This window comes from Neofelis nebulosa, chromosome 5 (assembly GCF_028018385.1).
Source record: "Neofelis nebulosa isolate mNeoNeb1 chromosome 5, mNeoNeb1.pri, whole genome shotgun sequence".
Classification (NCBI taxonomy): Eukaryota; Metazoa; Chordata; class Mammalia; order Carnivora; family Felidae; genus Neofelis; species Neofelis nebulosa.
Window position 1 is genome coordinate 157885195 of NC_080786.1, and position 5648 is coordinate 157890842.

The following is a 5648-nucleotide window of genomic DNA, read 5'->3' on the forward strand; positions in this document are numbered from 1 at the left end:
CTGCTTTGGAGGAAGTAGTTGCAAGTGGCTGATTGCACCACAGGTGGCCCATCAGACCCCAGCCCTCGAGCTCTGCACGGGCTCCCTGTGGGGGTGTCCCAGGAAGTCGGCCCAAGCCCCCTCGCCCTGCCCTGCGCACGCACCACCCACCGGCGAGGGGCAGCGAGAGGGGGGAGCACGCCGGGGACCAGTGTGGTGGCCCCCAGGGCCCGCCCCTGGGCGAGGCCGTGGCCGTGTCCTGCAGGGACGGAGGACCTCGGGCTCGCACCCAGGGGCAGGGGCCCGGCCCGCAGACTGCACTCACAGGAGAGGCGAGAGGGAGAGGTGCCGGGGACCCAGACCTCGGTCGCGGAAATAAAAAGCACGAAAGGGACCGAGGAGCAGAATGCCAGGGTGAGAGTGAGCCGGTGGGCAGTGCAGGACCGGCGTCGGCACGGAGGCTGGAAGACGGAGACACGCGGTGCCGATGCCCACACCCAGCGGAGCCCCAGAGCCCAGGAGCGGCGGCCCGTGGACAGAGAGGGGCACGTGCCAGTGACAGGGGCTCCGGGTCCCGACCGGCCGGGCGAGAGGCCGCTGCGTGCCCTCAGGAGGCTTCTGACGCCCTCGAAGGACAGAACAGAGGGCAAGAAAATGCCACGAGGTGGGGGGCTGGGAGGGGGGACGGCGGGGAGGAGAGGAGACACGAATGGATTAGGTTCCCAAAGAAATGAAACCAGGCATGTTCAGATGAGCCAGGACTCAGACACCTAGCTCCCTACTCTCTGCGCAGAAGACGCTCTCCGTCGAATAAACCCAGCAGGGGTATGCGGTGAGCCCACAGAAGTGAGCAAGGAAATTCGCAGAAATGATGAAGCCTACGTAACTATTGGTTTTATAAACAGCGGTGAAAGTATCGACGATCTGAAACAAAAATCCTACGGAACCGGAACGGGAGATCGGGGGCCACCGTCGCTTCTCACACTCGCCAATGGACAATTTGATAAGAAATATTCCATGTCATATCTGAGAGCCATCCAAAAGCCTTCTTAAGGGGCACTGCGGTGGCTCAGTCTGCGTGTCCGACTCCGGCTCAGGTCGTGATCTCACGGTCTGTGACTTTGAGCCCTGGAACTGCTTCCGATTCTGTGTCTCCCTCTCTCTCTGCCCCTCCCCCACTCACACTCTTTCTCTCTCTTTCTCTCAAAAATAAATAAATAAACATTAAAAAAATTTTAGGGGCGCCTGGGTGGCTCAGTCGGTTATGTGTCTGACTTTGGCTCAGGTCATGATCTCGCGGTTCATGAGTTCGAGCCCCGCGTCGGGCTCTGTGCTGACAGCTCGGAGCCCGGAGCCTGTTTCGGATTCTGTGTCTCCCTCTCTCTCTGCCCCTCCTCTGCTCACGTTCTGTCTCTCTCTGTCTCTCAAAACTAAATAAGTGTCAAAAAAAATTTTTTTTAATGGTCTCAAAAGATACAACTCAAGGCCAAAAGCATTCAGTGCTTAAGGAACGATGGGGGCACGGAGTTTGTAATGCACGCAGAAAGCAGTCACAGGTCTTCCTGTGCTGAACAAAATAGCTGCGAAATACATAGAACGAAACTGACAGATACATAAGCAGACGCAGCGAACATCTTGAACACACCTGTCTCAGAAATGAACAGATGAAACAGAAATGCAAGTCAGGCCTACGGAGGATTTGGGGAATGGACGCCCTTCTCCCTAATTGACAAACACATCATGTATTAAGCCACAAAGGAAATCTCAACATTTTCTTTTTAATTTTGAGAGAGAGAGAGAGAGAGAGAGAGAGAGATAGCAGGGGAGGGGCAGAGAGAGAGGCAGAGAGGGAGAGAAGCCCAAGCAGGCTCCACACCAGCAACGCAGAGCCAGAGGTGGGGCTCGAACCCACGAACCTTGAGATCATGACCTGAACTGAAACCAAGAGTTGGATGCTTAACCGACTCGCCACCCAGGCGCCCCAAATCTCAACATGTTCTATTTTTTTTTTTTCAACGTTTTTTATTTATTTTTTTGGGGACAGAGAGAGACAGAGCATGAACGGGGGGGGGGGGGGGGGCAGAGAGAGAGGGAGACACAGAATCGGAAACAGGCTCCAGGCTCCGAGCCATCAGCCCAGAGCCTGACGCGGGGCTCAAACTCACGGACCGCGAGATCGTGACCTGGCTGAAGTCGGACGCTTAACCGACTGCGCCACCCAGGCGCCCCAACACTGAGGGTCTTTAACGCACGAGTTGCAGAAGGATGTGTGTGTTGGGATGCAATACACCCGCTCACCAGCCCCTCTGAGGGCCCAGGGGGCAGTGGTCCTGGAACGGAGTGCGGAGGCTTTCGGTTTTATATAGTTGTTTCTTTTTTGCTTTTAATTGTTTAATGTTTATTTATTTTTGAGAGAGAGAGACGGAGTGCAAGTGGGGGGAGGGGCAGAGAGAAAGAGACAGACAGACAGACAGACAGAATCGGAAACAGGCTCCAGGCTCCGAGCTGGCAGCACGGAGCCCAATGCGGGGCTCGAACCCACAGACCGCAAGATCATGACCCAAGCCAAAGTCAGACGCTTCACCGACTCAGCCACCCAGGTGCCCCAGTTTTATATTTTTGAGGAGAAAAACTACTGGGCAAAGTAAGGCCAAATGTTAAGATCTGACAGACTCAGATGGTGGGTACGTGGGTGTTGGTGACGCCGGTCTTCACGCTTTTCTGTAGTCTTCAGATATTTCATTTTCTTAAAAAGGAACTGACAGGGAGTGGTTACACACGAGCTAGAGGAGCGTGTGGGGTAATGGAAATGTGCTAAAATTGAGCTGTGGTGATGATTTCACAACCCCGTAAAGTTGCTAAAATCATCACGGTATACACTTACGATTAGTGAATATTGGCATGTAAGTTCTACCCCAATGAAGCTGTAGGAAATAAAACAAAATGGAGAATATTTAGGAGAAAAAAGCCACCAGCGGCTTCCAGCCCCGGCTGAGACAAAGCAGGCACACTCCACCCCGTCTCTACCACTCATCGCAGCTAACGCTATCACGCAGGGTAAAATAGAGCAATTTTCCGACAGAGATTGGGGTGAGAAATCAAACCCTGATGAAAGGCTGATAGGAGGGGAATGTCCTGCCCCCCGCCCAGGACCCCTGGCTTAGCTCAAGGTGTTCTGCACCCCAGAACAACACGGTGCGCGTGGCCAAGAGAAGCCCTCCTCTCTGGCCCCTGGCCTGGGAAAGCAGTGCCCTGATGGGTGCAGAGAGGAGGGGAAGATGTCCTGCTTCATTTTCTTCATCTCGGTCTTGCCCCAGAGGCAAACTCCTGCCCGAAACCTGGGCTCCCAGGAAGGTGGGGGCATCAGCTATAACAGCAGAAGTTACTGCTGTCCTCACTGTGGCCCAGAGTGACGCAGGCACAGGACACACGCGGCAGGGGGTGAGGGTCACAACTCCTGCTCGACGGCCAGAGGAGCAGGGAAGGAGGCCTCTGGAGGCCAGGGCACGTGGGAGATAAGAAGGAGGTCAAGAAAGAGATCCCATAAAGCTTTGTACCAAGTTCCAGGCTCACCCCTCGGTTGGACATGTGTGGAAAGGCTTTGAGAATTGAGTCATGGTGTAAACCACTCTCAAGGTCAAAGACTGGACCCAGGGGCATGCAAGTGTGAGATGGGTCCAAATAGCACCACAAAGCCTGAGAACTAAACTCATGCAGGAAGCAGAGCCCACAGGAAGTGGGTCTGAATTTGTGCTCTGCCCTAATCAAGCTGACCTGCCAGCAAAAGCAAAATGAGCAATGTTGGAGAAGATTGTGATAGGATCCAGAATTAAGCAATATTGAAAATGTGTAAAATACAATCCAGAAGTACTCAAACAACAATAATACCAAAGAAAACTGCAAGAACTTGTAAGGTAAAAGATAATAAACAATGCCAATTCTGAGATGACCACCATGTTGAAATGATCAAATAAAGCATTGAAGTCAACTACCATAAATATGCTCCATTAAGTAAGGAAAGCACTCTGGAAACAAAAACAAAGGTGAAAAATTTTCAGCAGAGATTTAAAAACTATGAAAAAGAGTAAAATGGGTATTTACATTTAGAAACACAATAACAGATAAAAAAATTCACCAAATGAGCTTACTAGGAAAATGGTACAGACAGAAGGAGAGTGAACTTGAAGACCAGTATGAATGACAAAAGAGGAAAAAAGAGATTGGCAAAGACAGAGACCGGACACCTGCAGGATGCCATCAAGAGTTCCAGCATCTGCACTGTTGGAGTCCCAGAGGGACAGGAGTGAAAGGTTGACAGAAAGAGCATTTGAGGAAATAATGGCTGAAAACTTCCCGAATTTGCTGAAAAATATAAGTTTACAGATTCAAGAAGTCCAGTAAACCTCAAACAGGATAAACTCAAAGAAAATCAAGCCGAAACATCACACTCAAACTGCGGAAAACCAAAGATAAAGAGAAAATTCTCAAAACCGTGCAGAGAAAAATGACACATTACACGCAGGGGAACAAGTATTGAGTAGCTGTAAATTTCTCACCAGAAACCACAGAGGCAGAAGACAGTGGCACAGAGCTCAAAGGAGAGGGCTGTTAGCCTTGGATTCCACAGCAGCACATTCCCCACGAAAGAGGGAGAGGTAAGGACATTGTCATACAGAAGCAAAGCAAGAAAATTAGTCCCCAGCATGTAAGCTCTAAAAGCAATCTTAAGACTTCAGGGGGAAATGATACCAGAAATGTGGACATTTAGGAATAAAGACAGAGCAACAGAAATGGGAAATATCTGTGTAAATACAATTTTTGTATTTGGAGGCTACTTTTCTCTTCTTAAGGTCTTTAAAATATGTTGATAAAAATTACAGTTGACTCCTCGGGGCGCCTGGGTGGCTCAGTTGGTTGAGCATCTGACTTGTAGTTCATGGGTTCGAGGTTCACGTCAGGCTCTGTGCTGATAGCTCAGAGCCTGGTGCCTGCTTTGGATTCTGGGTCTCCCTCTCTCTCGAAAGAAAGAAAGAAAGAGAAAGAAAGAAAAAAAGAAAAAAAATTACAGTTGGCTCCTGAAAAATGCAGGGGTTCGGGTGCTGACTGCCACCCCAAAAGTAAAAATCCACGTATGACTTTTGACTTAGTCGATCAAGTCGATTAACACATATTTGTAGGTTATATGTTTCATATACTGTATTCTTACAATAAAGTAAGCCAGAGAAAAGAAAATGTTATTAAGAAAATCATCAGGAAGAGGAAATGCATTTACAGTGTTACACTGTATTGATTCTTAAAATCTGCACATAGATGGACTCACACCATTCACACTTGTGTTATTCAGTGGCCAGCTGTATAACATTGTCTGGTGAGGGTTCCATGCATGTAAGATACAAAATACGTGACACACCAGCAAAAGGATGGCAGTAAAGGAATCCGCATGGTTTTTAAGTTCTACCACATTCCCCCAGATGTGGTAAAATACTAATTTTTTAGTAGATAATGCAGTGTATAAGGCACATATTATAAGTTCTAGAGCAGTCAGCGGAACACTTAGTCAGGAAGCCAGCTGATAGATTAAAATGCAAAGCTGGAAACACTCCTACGATCCAAAAGAAAGCAGGAGAAGGAAAGGAAAGTGGAAAACAAAGAGAACAAACAGAAAACAA